At 48.6% G+C, this 17,495-nt stretch overlaps 1 protein-coding gene across 3 annotated transcripts in view; it reads left to right on the forward strand.

The window, feature by feature from the left end:
* WDR25 (WD repeat domain 25) overlaps positions 1–17,495 on the forward strand; it is a 146,609-nt gene that overhangs the window by 55,586 nt on the left and 73,528 nt on the right. The window lies entirely within an intron of this gene.

The raw sequence follows: 17,495 nt of genomic DNA on the forward strand, positions 1-17,495 counted from the left end.
CCCCCCTGATCCCTGCCTGCTTTGGTCTTGCAAGAGGGCCAGGGCGTCAAGGCTCTGCTTCCTGGGCGAGGTGTTCAGAACATTCTGGTTACCAGCATCATGGTGGACACTCAGGAGGCTCTTCGGTCTTTTGCCCACTTAGGCATCAAGCGTTAGCTGAGCTCCTACTATGTGCTGGGTCCTAAGGGTGCAGGGCTGTGGGCTGAGGGAGCCATCACTGATGGGTAGATGTCCATGGGGATAATTGTGCCACCTGAGATGTTAGAGGAAGGACCAGGGCCACCCTCCCTGCCAGGGGAGGGGAAAGGGGGTACAGGGGGCGTTTGATTCGGGTCCCAAAGGGAGGAGAGCTTCTCATGGGAAGATCTCACCTCAGGGCTTTCCAGGCAGGGGCAGGAGCAGGAGCCTGGGGCCCGAGGGTGCATGGAGGGGCCTGCGGGTGGGAGGGGCCACTGGAAAGAGCTTCCGTGGGGAGCAAGGCTTCACCCGTCACTGAAGCTCTCTGCTCTGTGTCCTGCCAGTCATACCTCACATCTGTCAGGACTGTCGCAGGGAGGAAATGACAATGGGAGTGAAGCTCTCAACCCTGGCGCCTGGCAGAGGAGCCCCTCACCAAGCATCCGAGCATCTGGGGGTGCTGCTGGAGGGGGAGGGGCCTTGTGGAGGTGCAGGCACAGCAGCCGCGGTCACGTAGCGAATGCTTACTGCATGCCCAGTGCTGGCTCTGTGAGAGTTCCTATTCCTATCTTACAGCAGTCTCACACACCAGAGAACCTGATGCAGGGCTGTCCCAGCAGGCACTTCCTACGGCAGAGGCCCGAGCCAGCGGGACGGGCTCCCGTGCGAGGAGGGGGCTCCTGGGAGAGGAGGGGGCCGAGTACAGCCTGTCCCAGGGAGTGGCTTGTCACACTGCCCCTGTGCAGTGCGATGAGTTGCACGCCTCCTGAGGACCTACTATGTGGCCAGTTCTCTGCTGGGGGAATACATCTTCACTTGGTATTAAGCTGGTATTTAGTAGGCACCTACTATATGCCAGCCATTCTACCAGACCCTAGTACCCTGATGTGGAAGGAAGGAAAGAAAAGAAAATGATCACCTGTCTAGTGCTATGGACAAGTGACATTTCAGTATTGAAATTGTGAGTACATGTTATTAAAATTTTATATTCTAGACTCCCTCCCCCGCAAAAAACCCAACCCCTACAACACTCTAGCTCCCAGCAGTGCAGACTTAGAAGGAGAGTTACCACCTGTGAGTTAGACCTGTTGCTTGGAGCTTTTCCCATCAGTTTAATTTCTTCTCCCCGTTGGTCCGTGGCTGGCAGGATGTTACGGGGCAGTAATTTAATAAAAGTATGCAGTTTGTAAAGCAGCTGCTCTTCTGTGTACTAAGCACATTTGCCAACCTTTTCAGGGAAACCTCCAAGCTGTTCTTGGAACTTGGCAAAATTGCAGGAAAAAAAAAGTTATATTTAATAACATTTCATCCTTTGGGTTCTGCAGCCAATCGAAGCATAAATGAAAGCCATGTCTACAAGCCATTTCTTTATGTGATTCAGAGAATCAGGACAGTGCAATTACACCATGGATGAGATTTACGGAAACATTATGCCTAATGAGAAGCAAACATCTCAATGAGTTATTTAATTTGCTGTTACAGGCCTGGTTGCGGGTCCCTAATTCAGACCTCCGCAACCCACAGGCGCTCATTCACCAGGGGCTCAGCCTCACACCGTCTTGCCCGGAGGTGGGGAACGGGGTCTGCTGGCGGGGGCCAGGGAGCTGGGTTCGTATCCCGCTGTCCTACTCCCGTGCGGGGACAGCCTCGTTAGGTTTGTAACGTGTGGCAGGGGTGTGATCGACTGGACCAGAGACACACATTTAAAACAATGTAGGTGCCGCGTGCTTTTCCCTTTCTCTTCGTCTCTCCCCTGAACTGACATAAAAGGGAGAGTCACACACAAGCAGATGTCAGAGTGACGGCCGTGCTTTGCCTCCTCAGCTGGAAAAGCCATCGATTGAATTACTCCCGTCGCCGTTTGTGTTTATGGCAGATGTGGAGCCGTGCGCGGAGCAGGAGCCGTATATTTCCCTGTTTTCCATGATAGCCGGAGCCCTAATTCAAAAGCCAGTGAAGTCCTTCGGCTGTCACTTGGTGGTCCACCCTGATCTGTGGGGACAAATAGCATTGCTCCTGCCTCACATCTCCCTCTCCCCGGTCCCCCCTTTCTTTCTTCTCTCTGCCCAGAACTCAACGTTTCTTTGACAAAAGCATGCATTATTTAGAGCCTGTCGCCTCTTGAAGTTCTTTAATTACAGAATTAAAGCAAAGTAATGACAGTTTAATTTGTTCTTTCATTAATTGGAGCGCTCTGGGCTGATGTGAAATGAGTGCATTTGGGAAGCACAGGAATATTTGTCGAGCGACTGGAGCGTGAGTAATAACGGTCGTGGCCCTTGGCCGCCCGGCGCTGGACTCGGGCTCATTCTACATCGTCTCGGCTTGTTTGCCCGCAGCCTTGAGGAGGGGGCAGTGCCTCCTCTGTCCCACAGATTAGCATCTTGAGGCCCGGAGAGGTGATGTGACAGAGCGTAGGCCACCCAGGCGGCCAGAGGGAGAGCCCCCAGCCCCCGTCCTGTCCACGGCCCTGCTGGGTCCTCAGGCCACCAGCAGTGGCTTCAGTTCCACAGGGGCTGCCCACAGGGAGATAATAAGTACATGTAGCGGGTGCATCTGAGAAGCACACAGCCTGGCTGAATGCTGCTGCTGGGGGAGACAGTTGGACCCTGAAAATGAAAGGAGAGCGGGGTGGGAGGGCCGGCGCTCCACTGAAGCTGATGGTAATTTTTCTATTTTGAAAGCAGCAGTTTATCCTTTTCAGAGACATGGCGATGCGGAGAGGCGTGCCTGCAAGCACATCCAATTTCATTTAGTGGTGGGTTAGGAAAGCAGCCACGGGCGCAGCGGGACACGGGTCTCTCTAAAGCCTGCGGTGCCAGGTAGAGCCCAGGTGGGGGGGCCCCATCAGAACTGGGCTCCTGGGCTCTGCTCCATCCGGGGCCTGGTCCGGCTCGGCCCGGCTTAGGACCGGTCTGCTCCAGCTGAGGCCAAGGCCAGGGCAGCTGCCCTCCGTGGACTCACGGCCCCGGGACCAGCCCCGCTTCCCGGACCCTCTGCCCTAGCCCAGGATGTCCCGTTATGTCTGCATTGGCCACGGCCTGAGGCTTTGGTCCTGGGCCTCTGGGACTGCACTGGGGTGGGCAGCTGATACAGTTCCAGGGGCTGCTGACTCTCCTGGTTGGCCAGTGTCTGAAAGGCAGGCACCCCAATGGCTCCTCTTCGTCCTTCCTCTTTAGCGCCCCGAGCACTGCGTGCACCACCACGGGGTCACGTTGGCGCAGGCGGCGTGGGACCGGAAAGAGAACCAAGGGTGCATTTGTTACTTTAATTTCCCTTAAGCTTCAGTCCCATTTTCTAGCCGGGGAAATGGCGGCTCAGACACGTGGTCATCTGTTCCGGCCACATAGATAGAAGGCCTCAGCGGGGTCAGGATTGGGGTGCCTGCAGTGCCTGTGGAATCCTGCCACCCTGTGCCCCCCTGCCCCCCTCCTCCCCCAGGCCTCCTGCTTGCTCACTGCTCCCATCTCCCAGCAGGCTCAGATTTCTACCCTGCAGTTCTTACATGGAACTTCAGAATTTATTATTAATGTGTCTCTCTGCAGCAAAGTCTAGATGAATTTAGGATTGAGGAGAGGATTCAGTTACATTTTATTATTGCTTGTCATTAAAAATCATGCAAATAAGCCACAGAGTAAAGCGACTTGTATTGTTTTGGACACCAGATTTACATGTTTACCGCGACAGAATGACAGAGGACTTCTCCGTGATCGGCCTCGGAGCCTTAGCGTTGTGGGTCTTCATTCATAATTTATGTCACGGCAACTTCCAGAAGAGGTTTTAAACTAGTTTATGGTAAAAACTTAGACACAACAAGAGGATTTTTCAAGCTTACTCTCATAAAGATGAGAAGAAAGCTCAGAGCCACGCAGCACGGGGCGGGCATGGAGGAGGAAAGACGTGGGGTGGCCTCTGACCCGGGGCCTGGGAAGGCGGCCAGGAGCTCCCTGGTTGCCCGAGATGAAACGCAGGCCTGTGGGCCAGGTTCTCATCTGCGGATTAACAGGAAGCTTCCATACGCCTCTGTTCTGCAGGCCCCTGGTTGCCTGGATGAGCTGCCCCGTCTCCGGAGGAGGAGGTGTGCACAGAGCCCTTGTGCGAGCGTCGGGGAGAAGGGCGGGATAGAAAGACATCCTGACCTCAGCGTCGGGGGCCCTGGGAGCCCGTTCCCACGGCCTCGGAGTCAGGACCTCTGCACTCAGACTCGGCACTGCCTCTGTCAGGTCACTGGGGCCTGGCTGGGGCTGGGGACGGGCTCACGCTCGGCCGCCCTGGTCTGCCACCCCCACCCCCCACCATGCGGCCCCTGGGCTAGGTCAGCCCTGTGGCCCACCGTCCTCCTGGCAGGTGGCACTGAGCTCAGTGTCCAGAGAAGCGGGGGCCAGGCTCTCTGTGAGCACCTCCCCTGGGCGCCCAGGGGCTGTTCACAGTGACAGAGCCACAACTGCCGCCTTGTTGATCCCGAAGACCCGCAGCAGTAAAAATGTATAGTTACAACCCGTGGTGCACACTCAGTAATTGTATCCTAATTACCGGACAAAACAACAGCCTGAAGTTAGGCAGCAGTTGTGCTTAACTCCCTTATTTATTTATTTTTAAAAATAAATTTCTTTTTAAAAATATTTTTATTGATTCGGCTGCCACCTGCACGCCCCCCACTGGGGATTGAGCAAGAGTGTGGAAGAGACAGACAGATGGACTGAGGGGCAAGTGCGTTTTCTGTAGTCAGTACAGGCGTGGCTGGTCACATCTGGCTCTGGGGGGACTGCTGCCCCTGACGCCTGGATCCCCGCTGCTCTCAGCAGCGGTACAGATAAAGCGACTGGACTGTTCTGCTCACAGCCAAGCAGCTTCTGGAAATTACAGGCTGTGCGACCATAGAAATAACTGACTTAAGTGCTATAGACTTATCATTATTATCCCATTATATAACTTCTTAATCCTTTAGAATCACTGGTTAAACTTTTATAGGTAAAATAATTTTGTGCTCATTGAAGTAATGTAATTATCCAGACTAATTCAAGACTATTGGAAAATTTTGGGGCCTCCATTTATAATACCACTTAATATATTCAAGATACAGTTCATTAGGGAATGATAAACATCCAACCCCAAAGAACCCCAGACCCTGCAAGAGCTTGGGTACGGAGGAGTTTCGAGTGAATGGAAAGCTTCTAGAAATTAGTCTCCCCCCACCCGGCCCTTTTAAAAGTAATTAGACTTAGGAGTTGCTTCTGAGAAATGGACTTGAAACCCATAAATAGTACGATTTTGGATGCCAGCCTGGAGATCACAAAGATCATTTCCCGGGAGGTCACCGCAGCCCCAGGCAGCAGGGTGGGGACTTCCGCTGGCGCAGCTGTGCGCACCTGCACGTGCAGACAGGAGATGCTGTTTGTCAGGTGAGCGGGTCAGGGAGGGCTGAGAGAACATTCTGCATGTTCCAGCAGGGACTTGGGGTGCTTGGGCCGAGGGCTCAGCCTGCCACCGCCCTGGACTCGAGTGCTGAGTTTGTGATGCCTGATGGGGTGGCATGGGTGCTGGTGAGCAGCGCGGGGGAGGCAGCAGAAGCCGGCCTGCGTTTCTGTAGCCTAATGATTTTCAAAAACCATTTGTGAGATTGAGGTAATGTATTTCCCAGATTCAAGCAATTTACCCCTTCCTACCGTGCCGAATCAGTCTGTTAAATCCTCTCGCTGTGTGCGCAGAGCGATTGGTACCCGGGGAAGACGGTCAAGTTCAGGGCCCCTGCCGTTATCTGTGCTCTGCAATTCTCAAACGGAGGAGCAACTGCACTTCTGAAAATGAAGTTCTTAAGAACATTGGAAAACGTTCAGTGTGGAAAGCTGGATGCCCAACTGTATATTCAGTAAGCTCTCAGGAAAAACAGAATACGAGTAGGAAATGCCACCAGGTACTGCCGGTGGCTCACGGTGGCTGCTGGGAGGCTGCTGTGTTGGGGCGCAAGCTTGAGATCCAGTGTTGCCTTTGTTCCTTCTCAATACCTTCCCTGCCCTTTGACCAGGGGTAACGCTGGCACCTAGGTGAGAAGCACCCCAAAGGGAAGCATAGAGACTCTGTCCCTGGCTCCTGGGCCTGTTGCTTGTTCGCTGTAACCTTGGTGACTTCCTTCATACCCAGAGCCTCAGTTTCCTCCCATGAGCCCTGGCCAGGTGGCTCAGTTGGAGCGTCGTCCGTACACCGAAAGGTTGTGGGTCCGATTCCCGTCAGGCACATGCCTAGGTTGCGGGTTCAGCTCCGGTTGGGGTGCGTGTGGGAGGCAACCGATGGATGTTTCTCACATTGACGTTTCTCTTTCTCTCTAAAACCAATAAAAACATATTCTTAGGTGAGGGTTAAAAAAAGAAAAAGGCCCTGGCCAGTAGGGCTCAGTTCCTTGGGCATCATCCCGTGCACCAAAAGGTTGCTGGTTCAATTCCTGGTCAGGCCATATGCCTGGGTTGTGGGCTTGATCCCCAGTAAGGGGTGTGCAGGAGGCAGCCTATTGATGTTTCTTCCTCAGATCAATGTTTCTCTCTCTACCCCTCTCCTTTACTCTCTCTCTAAAAATCAATAAACTATTCTTAAAAAAAGAAAAGAAAGAAAAGGCCCAGTGACACTCACTTCAGAGGGTGCTGTGAAGAGCCTGTGGCCTGTGTAAGCACCTGGCATGAGGGGATGGAGGTGTCCAGAGAAATGATAGCCCTTACGGTGCTGATGGGGCTATAAAAATGTGGTTACAAATGTCTTTATTATAAAAATCATTATTATAAATAAAACAGGGTGGGAAAGGAGTAATGGAAAGATAGAATAGCCCATCCAGCTGCAGCCCCCTGACCACTCTGTCCTGACCACACTGACCACTTACTCATCTTCTGGAGAGCAGAGGTCAGAGGCCACCAGACTCTTACCACATGTTGCATTCAGCTCTCCCAGAAGGGACACATGGAGTGCTCTTGGGAGATCTGTTGGGGCCTTTAGTAGCCTGGGGTATCAGGAGGGCTTCCTGGAGGAAGGAGCATCTCAGCTGAGACTGGAAGGAAGAGTGGGGGCCCACCTGGTGGAGAGGGAGGAACTGGCGTCAAGTAGAGAGAAGGGCGTGTGTCAGGCCAGAGACTGTGAAGAGCAGGATCAGAAGGTGACGTGCAAGTAAGGCAGCAGCGAGCGCTGAGCTGGTCAGGTGAGTGGGGCCTCCTGTGTCAACTGAAGCCTTTCCCACTGGACCAGTTCCGTTACGGTCCCCACTGAGCCCACAGCAAGATACGGCCTATGGCTCAAGATGCTGAGAGCACCTCCTCACTGGGTCTGCCTGGCGTGTGTGGGTGAGGGGCTGGCATTCCGTTTCATGCAGGTTGAGAAATGTTGATGATCACCCCGTCCAGGCCCTGTCAGGGAGGGCTGGTGAGAACCTCCTCTGCCGACGGCGTGGGCCCACGGAGCATGCCCACTGGGCAGCCCGAGAAGCCTCCTCGGGAGCAGAGACAGCCTGGTGCTGCTGTGGTGGTTGCCATGGCAGCAGGACCTGGGTGGCCTCACTTTCTGAGAGTGGTCACCTCTGTTGTGGGGTCCTGCCCTGACTGGCTGCCTCAGCTGGGTCTCTGAAAACGCTGTCAGGAGGCCGACCCTGGGACAAGGCTGTTACTGCAGTCGGGACACCAGCCCCCCCGCCCCCCCCAGGCCTGCGGCAGGAATGAAGCCAGAGGCCCTCAAAGCTCAGGCTGCTCTCAGGAGCCCTCATTCAAAGTGCCGCGGCCTGTGGACGTAGCAGACGTGGATTTTCACCCAGCTCCCCCACCCGGCTCAGGTGACGCGGATCCCCACAGCCGGCCGTGCCATCGCCTGTAGAGGTGGCACCGTGACGTGGCCGGAGGAATGAGAAGTCCCGTGTCTGTTCTCCCAGCCTCTGTCACCACAGTGCCCCCACTGCGTGTGGCACCCCACCTTCCCCGAAGCGCTCCTTCCACCCCCAGGTTCGGTGCTCCAGGTTCGGTGCTCCTCGTTCCCCAGTTTGCCTGCTGCCCCCTTGGCCTGGCCTGCTCTCTCCCTCTAGATACCCCGTCCCTGGCCTCTTGTGCAGCAGCCCGAGTGTTCTTTAGGACCACGGTGCTCAGCCCCCAGCGGCCTCCTATTGTATGCGGTGGGGATAGTTTTGAAGATCTCTCTGGCAACCCCCAGGGCTCTGGCAAGACTGCTGGTCCCTCCTGCAGCTTGCTCTCCCTCCACAGGCCCTGCCCGCCCTCCTCTGCCTGGAGGCCCCCTCCCCATCTTCTCCTTCCTCAGCCAAAGTGCACTCTCACCTGCTATTATCTCCCAGAACCCAGTTCTTTTCTTTTTCCCATGCAGCCCGTTGTGGTAGCAGTTTGTGTGTTTGCTTGGTATCTCTCTTGTCCACCGGCCTCACGTGAGCCGATTGTTCCCCAGGGACTCCAGCAGTGAGCAGCGTTCTTGGCACACAGTGGATCCTGAGTAAATACCTTTTGAATAAACCCAGTGAATGAGTGAGAGTTGCTCGACCTTTCTAAGCCTCTGTTTTCCACATCCATGAGATGGAGACAACTTCCCTGTTGACCTCACGAGTCATGAGGATCGCATGATGCTGTAATTTGGAAAGGCGCCTGTGTGAAGTGATGCGATGCACACAGTGAAAGGATAATGTTGTTCAGGGTGAGCATGCCAAGGAGGAGAGAGCCTGGGGCTCAAGGACAGAAGTGACATTCTGCCTGGAAAGGCCCCTACACACACTTTCCAGTCCCCATCAGGCAGGTGGTGAGAGCTGGGCAGTGTCACGCGGGCTCAGCCCTGGGACCCGATTGTGCTGGGAAGTCATGGAGAATGGGTGAGAGCGGAGAAGACGAGGGACAGGCAAATATTAAACCCATTTTCCAAAAGAGACAAAAGCTAGTGTCAGAGGCTAACTATCAGTAAAAGTAATGTCCAGTTCCGGCAAAATTCTAGAATGGGTTTGTGTTAGAACTCTTGGTTGCAAGTAGCAGAACACTCAACTCCTAGTAGTTTCAGCAAAAAAAGTGAATCTGTTGGCTCAAGAGGTGACAAGGCCAACTGCTGTACAGCTTCAGACATGGCTGCATGCAGGGGCCCTCCGGTCTTGGTCTCATCGTGTGCTCTGGTCCCAGGGACGTGCCTCCTCTGTGGTGTCCTCCGGCAGCGTCAGGGCGACTCCTTGCAACCCAGCGAAGAGGACATGCATCTTCCGTCTCCGCCCCGATGCTTCAAGCTGGCACCTTCCTGCCTCCAGCTGGCCAGGCCTGGGTTACGTGTCCTCTGTAGCAGTTAGAGTCAGTACCTGTGTACCATGTGACCGAGTGGGGCGTAGATGGTTTCCCAAGGAAGGGCGGGGTGCTCACACCAGGAAAAGGGCAGGCACCAGGCAGGCAGCAGGATCCATGGTATTGCAGGATTAAAACACAGATGGGCTTGCTGGCAGCCAGCATTCACTTGCCAAAGGCATGCGTTCTTTTATGAGTTCTCAGACTCAGGGGATCTGTGTGTATGGAGGCCAGGGCCCGAGTGCATCTTGATTTGGAAAGGCCTTTACAACCTTGGCAATTTCCTCTCATCCTTTTTTTTTAAAATTTTATTTTTATGGAAGAGCAGGAACCAGCCCAAGGTTCGTGTGGTGGAGAGAGAGGGGTGTGTGTGTCTGCTGGGCCATACAGTCCGACCGGATGACTATGGCTTATTGGAGAAGAGCACTCAACTCAATTAATTGCTTACTCTCAGAGTGGGGAGGTCTCTCATAGCCGGAGGGCATTATATTTAGCATTCTTCTCTTCCACAACCTAGTAATGAACGAAGTGGTCAAGCTGTAGATGACCCAAAGCTAGGATAGCCATCCTTTCATCCATCTGTTCTTTCATATGTCCGTCCGTCCATCCATCCATCCATCCATCCATCCATTCCATCCATCCATGTATTCCATCCATCCATGCATTCCATCTATCCATGCATTCCATCTATCTCTTCATTTATGCAACAAATACTCAGTTTTTCGTATATGCCAGACCCCATTTAAGACACTAGGGATGAAGAAGTGAGCGAAGTAGACAATGAATAGTGTCCTTACCCTCATTGAGCTTTCGTCTTAGTGGGAGGAGCAGACAACAAGCAAACAAGCATATAAAATGCATGTGTTGGGGAGTCACACACGCTTTGAAGAGGAGCAGTGCCGGCCAAGATGAAGGAGAGGGGTGGAGCTGTGTTTACTTTGGATGGCCAGGGAACAGAGTGGAGACTTAGGGAGCCCGGTGCCTGTCTGGAGAGGAGCATTCTGGGTAGAGGAAAAGCAGGTGCCCAGGCCCTGTGTGGAGGGACCCGAGGGGTGTGAGGAGCAGCCAGGAGGCCTCCGTGGCTAGAGTGGAGATGACACAGGATTTATTCCAGGAATGATGGGAATAGGTGGGTTGCAGCAGGGAGCGAGCGGGGTGACCTGACTTCTGGCTCCCGGGGCCGCCCTGGTGGCTGTGGCAGCAGACGGGGCAGAGCGGAGGCCAGGACACCTCTTTTGAGGCTCTTGCAGTGGAGCAGGGAGAAGTGATGGTGGCCCAGATGAGGCTGGTGGCAGCAGAGGTGATAAGAAGTGGTTGGGTTGGGGACATATTTTAAAGCTGGAGCTGGTAGGTGAGGGAGGGAGTGTGTGGGAGGACTGCAATGCTCTGGACAAATTAGAGGCAATGATTCAGTGTGTGTGTGGGGCGGGGGTGGTGGTCATCGCGAGGCAGCTGAATGGCGGTCAGTGGGGAGAGGGGTCAGCCTGGCTTTGTGTGGTATTCCTCCTGAGAACAGGTTGGGAGCAGTGGCTTGGACCAGGGGGTACGTTGCAGGTGGTTGAGCCTGTGGGCTCCCGAGCCACACTTCCTGCTCCACCTCACAGTGGGACCTCTCCTGAGAGCATGCCTGACATGGAGTAACTGCTGAGGAGTGATCACTGTTCCTGGAGGTGGGAGTGAGGTGGTATTTTGTCTCAGAATAATGCCCATGGCTGTGATGCTTTCAGAAGCTCTGGCTTCTCCCAGGGTCCTGCACTCCCCACCGTGTGACGGGTTGGACCACCCGCCGGGGCCCTGCCCGCTGCCCAGTCAGGGTCCCCGCTCTGCCCGCGGGTGGGCCTGGCACGCCAGCTCTCCTCGCTGTCTTCAGCAGCCTCGGTGCTGTGTCTCGCCTGTAATCCTTTTTGCTCTAAGAAAACTCCTCTTTGCCCTTTTACATCTTCTCTTGACATTTAAAACTCCTTCCCTTTATTCTGACCTTATTGAGTCGAGAGAATAATTTCTTAGAATTCTCTGTGTAATGAATGCTCATGTACTTACAGAGTCTGATTGGGTTTCTCCTCAACCTTTCCTTTTCGGGACGTTGCATCATTTGGTTTAGAAAACATCTTAGGAAGCACTTAGGAGGATGGTGTAAAGTGAAAATACTGCTTTAGATGTCATTATTTCTACAGATGTGAGCCCCTTACAACAAAGACATCAGCCGATTACAGATTCAAGTGAAATTGGTTTAAACTCCTTACAGATTCAGGTGAAATTGGTTTAAACTCCTGCACTGTGTGTGCTGGGAGCGCTGCAGTCTTCCCAGGCTCTCTGCAAGTTTCCTGAAGCTGGCGGAGATGGCAGGGGGGAGGAGTGTAGGTGGATTAATCTTCTCAGATCTGTTCCCGGCTCTTTGTTTATGCCTGCAGAAAAGGACACCAGTTTGCAGATCACCCCTGGCCTTCTTGTCATCTCTGTGACACCCACAGAACAAATACTCTAATCCCATCACTCTTCTAAATATTCCTCGCCCAGGGTGTGGGGAGAGGAGCTCCGAGAGCTCCAGGAGGCCCCTTCAAAGACTTTAGTGGAATACTGATCAGCACGTATGTGGCGAGGAGGCTCCTGGAGGCAGGGTAAGACCCCTCAAAGGCACATGGAGAATCATCCCTAGAGCCCACAGGGTTAGGAATAGTCTGTATCCCCACAAGCCAGAGTGGGAAACCCTCGTAATTCGTGAGGGATTGCCTCAGTAGTGGGTAAAATAGCCCTGAACTAAGGCTGCTCTGGTCCCTCCTATCAAAGCGTAGGACTGTTGGCAGGGAGCAGACTGTTTTCAAGTAATTAAACTGTGCCCCAGAACAAACCCCAAGAGCATTGATAGGCGCACGGAAACATAAAACGTCCACTGAAGTAAAATTCACTCTGTCTGGCATCCAAACAGATTACAAAGAGGCAGAAAAACCTGAACCACCATGAGAAGCAAAATCAGGCAATAGGAGCAGATCCAGAAACAGCGCAGATGACATGATTAGTAAATAAGAGTACGAAGCCAGTTGTTATTAAATATGCTCCACGTATGCCAGAAGGGAGAGAGAAGCATCAGTATGTCCAGGAGAGACGTGGTATATAGAAGGAGGATAGAAATCGAACTCTAAAGATGAAAAAAATGTCTTAGATAAAAATGTACTAGACGAGATTAATAACATCAGAAACTATAAAAGAAAGATTAGCACATTTGAAGATATTGTTATGGAAAATATTTAAAATGCAGTAGAGAGAGTCAAAGCTTGGGGAAAGAATGAACAGAGCACGAGTGAGCTGTGGCACAATTTTAAGTCCACCCAATGTGCATGAAATTGGAATACTCGAAGGGAGAATAGAAAAATATTTAAATAAATAATGGCTGAATGTTTTCCAAATTTGAGGAAATTCGAAACCCACAGATCCAAGAATCTCAGTGAACCCCAAGCACCATGGTAAATCATAATGGAATTTCTTATTGCCAATGATGAAGAGAAAAATCTTAAAAGCAGCCAAAGGGGTAAAAAAAAAAAAGGTGTTACATACAGAGGAACAAAGATAAGAATTACAGCAGACCTTTTATTGGAAACAATGCCAGAAGACAGTGGGATAACATACTTAAAGGACTGAAGAAAAGTAAACCCCTGTCAACCTAAATTTATACCCAGCAAAATGTCTTTTAAAAAGAAAAGCAAAATACGGTTTTCAGATGTTTAAAAAAATTGATGTAATTCTCCACCAGCAGACCTGCACTATGGGAAATGTTAAAGTTCTTAAGGCAGAAGGAAAATGGTACCAGATAGAAATCTACATCCCCACAGAGGAGTGGTGAAAACCAGAAATGATAAGTATGTGGGTAAATGTAAATACTTGTTGTTCTTATTAACAATCACTTTAAATGATGATTGATTGTTTAAAGTAAAATAATAAGTGTTTTGTTGAATTTATAATACTTTTAGGTATAATACTTTTAGGTATGATAACAAGTCATAAAAGCTGAGATGGGGGAAGTGGTGTATACTTTTGTATGGTTCTTATGAGGCAAGTGCTAATATTACTTGAAGTAAACTAATAAGTCACAAACATATGCTATAAAACTTAAAGCAACTAGTCATAAAACAAAACAAAGATTTGTGATTAGAAATCTAACAATAGGAAATAAAATGAATAGCAAAATATATGTCGGAAAGAAGGAACAAAGAACAAATGAGATAAAATGGAGAACAAATAGCAAACTTAAACCTAAAACATATCAATAATAGATGAAATGATCTGAACACCCATTTAAAAGACACAAGGCAAGACCCAATTATATAATGTCTACAAGAAACCTACTTTAAATATAGAGACAGAAAAGGTTAAATGTAAAAGGAAGGAAAAGATATACCAAACTAATATTACTTTAAAAAAAAACCTAGAGTGGCAATATTAATATCAGACAAAGTAGATTCCAGAGCAGAGAATATTAGCAGGGACAAAGAGAGTCATCTTGTAATGATAAAAGGGACAGTTTATAAAGGGGCTTAACATTAGATGAATAACATTAGATACATAAACATTAGGTGCATAAATATTTATGTACCCAATAAAAGAGCTTTAAAATACATGAAGCAAAACTGATAGAACTGAATGGAGAAATAATCAAATTCACAATTATAGTTGGAGGTTTTAACACCCTTTTCTCAATAGTCAATAGATCAAGCAGACAGAAAATCAGTAAAGACATAGAAGTCTTGAACAGCCCTATCATCCAACTTGGACTAATTGACATTTATAGAATGCTTCATGTAACAACAGCAAAATACTCATTCTTTTCAAGTGTACCATAGTCTATGCCATAAAACAAGTCTCAGGAAACTTAAAAGTATTAAAGTCATTCAAAGTATATTCTTTAATGATGATAGGATTAAATTAAAAATCAATAACAGATATCTGGAAAAACCCCTAATATTTGGAAATTAAACAATACACTCCCAAGTAATCTGTGGGTCAAGGAAGAAACTGACAGGGATATTAGAAAATATTTTTCACTGAATGCAAATGAGAAGACTGCATTTAAAAAGTCATGGAACATAGCTAGAGCAGTTCTTAGATGGTAATGCATTACACTAAATGCCTATATTAATAAAGAAGAAAATTTCAAATCAATGATTTCAGCTTCTGCTTTGAGACACAGAAAAGGGAGAGCAAACTCAACCCAAAATAAGCAAAAGAAAGGAGATAAAGATACCAGAAGATATAGAAAAAAAATCAGTGACACCAGAAGCTGGTTCTTTGAGATGAATAAAATAATAAACCTTTAGCCACTCATCAGGAATAAAAGGTACAAATTACTAATATTAGGAATGAGAGAAGTACTATCTAAAGATATTAAAGGATTTATAAGGTAATGTTATGATCAACTTTATGCCAATGTATTCTACAACTTAGGTGACATGGATAAACCCCTAAAAAACCGAAACAATAAAAAGCTCACTTACAAAGGAATAGATAACCCCCAAAGCTCCATGTTTATTAAAGAAATTAAATTCATTGTTAAATATCTTTCCTCAGAGAAAACACCAAGCCCAAATGACTTCACTAATGACTTTTAAAAAAAATTAAGTTTATCGGAGTGACATGGGTTAATAGGATCATATGCATTTCCGTGTATATTACATTGCGTGTCCACCAGCCTCTTCTGACTAATGACTTTTATCAAACATTTAAGGAACAAGTAGTACCAATTTCTTGTGGGTTCAATTATGTCTTTTTTTAAACTTATGTTTTGAAGTCCAAACCCCAGTCCCTCAGAATGTGTCTTAATTTGGAGAGAGGGTCTTTATAGAGATAATCAAGTTAAAATGAAGTTGTTAGGATGGGCCCTAATCCAGTACGACTGGCGTCTTTATAAAATGGGGGCGATTTGGAGACAGGCAGGCCTAAAGGGAGAACATCATGTGAACATGAAGACAGCCATCCACAAGGCTCTGGAACAGAGGCTTCTTGATTGATTGATTGATGATTGATATACTTATTCATTCTTACATTATATTATAACCAAGTAGGATCTGTCCCAGGAATGCAAGGTTTGCTTAATATTTGAAAATCAATGTCTTTCAGCGTGTTAATGAACTATAAAAGAAGAAACATATACTCTTCTCAAGAGGTACAGAAAGAGCTTCTGATAATATCCAGCAGCCATTCCTGGTTTAAAGTAAAAAAAAAAAACTTTCAGCAAACTAGAATAGAAGAGAATGTTCTCAAACCGTTAGGGGCATTTATGAAAACATTAGCTCTAGCATCATATTTAACTGTGTAGGAGACCGCTTTCCCCACAAGATCAGGAATAAGACAAGGGTGTCCACTCTCACTGTGTATACTCAGTATTGTACTGAAGATGCTAGCCAGTGCAATAAGACAAGAGAAAGAAACAAAAGGTACCTGGATTGGAAAGAAGGAAATAAAACTGTCTTTTTAAAAAATATATATTTTTTATTGTTGATAGCATTACACATATCTCCCATTTTCTCTCCCCCCACCTTCTCCCAGCTCCTACTCACTCCCCCAGGTCTTCACCACCCTATTCCCCATGTCCATGGTAAAACTGTCTTTATTCGCAGACAACATGACTGTTTATGTAGAAAATTCTACTGAATCTACAAAAAACTTCTTGAATTAACTTAGTTTAGGAAGGGTTCAGAATTCAAGGTCAAAGTAGAAAAATTTATTGTATTTCTACATACTAGAAATGAAGAACCAAAAATTAAAAACACCATTTACAATATTATCCAAATATGAAATAATTAGGGATGAATTTGACATTAAAAAAGGTGTGTAAGACTTTTTCATTAAAAAAACTACAGCTCACTGGCTGGCATAGCTCAGTGGTTGTATGTTGACCTATGAACCAGTAGGTCATGGTTCGATTCCTGATCAGGGTACATGCCTGGGTTTCGGGCTCCAGCCCCAATGTGGGGCATGCAGGAGGCAGCTGGTCAATGATTTTCTCTCATCATTGATGTTTCTATCTCTCTCTCCCTTTCCCTTCCTCTCTGAAATCAATAAAAATATATTTAAAAAACAAACAAACAAAATTACTATAGCCCCACAGGTGTGACTCAGTGATTGAGCATTGACCCATGAACCAAGAGGTCAACTGTTCGATTCCTGGTCAGGGCACATGCCTGGATTGTGGGTTCAATTCCCAGTAGGGGGCATGCAGGAGGCAACTGATCAATGTTTTTATCTCCCATTGATGTTTCTCTCTCTCAAATCAGTAAAAACATATAAAAAAACCCCTAAAACATTGCTTAGAGAAATTAAAGAATACTAAATAAAAGGAGAGAGATATTCTTTTCAGGCATCAGAAGGCTCAATATCATTAACATGTCTCCCCAGATTGCTGTGTAGAGTCAGTGCAATTCCAGCCCAGAAGGTTCCAGAGCTTTTGCAGGCAAAAGGCCTGGTGGAGGCTTGGGCACTGGCTGCACAGGCTCGTGCTAAGCTGTGTGAGTCTGATAGTGGTCGCTGCAGTGATATCCCGGGGGAGCAGGCCTATGGAGGGAAGGAGAGGCGGCCAGGAGCCAGAGCTGAACTAGGAAGGTCACCGAAGCAGGTACATGGGAGGCAGAGATTCTCATGGAAGTCTGACGGCCATTATCTCCAGGTGGTGGGATTATGGATGAACCTTATTTACTTCTTTATGATTCCTTTTTCAAAAAAAATGTTTTTGTCGATTTCAGCGATAATAAGAGAGAGGAAGGGAGAGGGAGAGGGAGAGAGAGATAGAAGCATCAATGATGAGAGAGAATCATCGATCAGCTGCCCCCCTGCATGCCCCGTACTGGGAATGGAGCCCACAACCCTGGTATATGTCCTGACTAGGAGTCGAACTGTGACTTTCTCATTCATGGGTCGATGCTCAACCACTGAGTACACCGGCTGGGCTATATTTCTACTTTTTTTTTTTTGTAGCACAGATCTACTTCCAAAGTAATCCCCAGTGATCTCATAGTTGATTCTTTTAATATATATATATATATA

The sequence above is a fragment of the Myotis davidii genome, unplaced genomic scaffold (assembly GCF_000327345.1).
Source record: "Myotis davidii unplaced genomic scaffold, ASM32734v1 scaffold60, whole genome shotgun sequence".
In the NCBI taxonomy this organism is placed as follows: Eukaryota; Metazoa; Chordata; class Mammalia; order Chiroptera; family Vespertilionidae; genus Myotis; species Myotis davidii.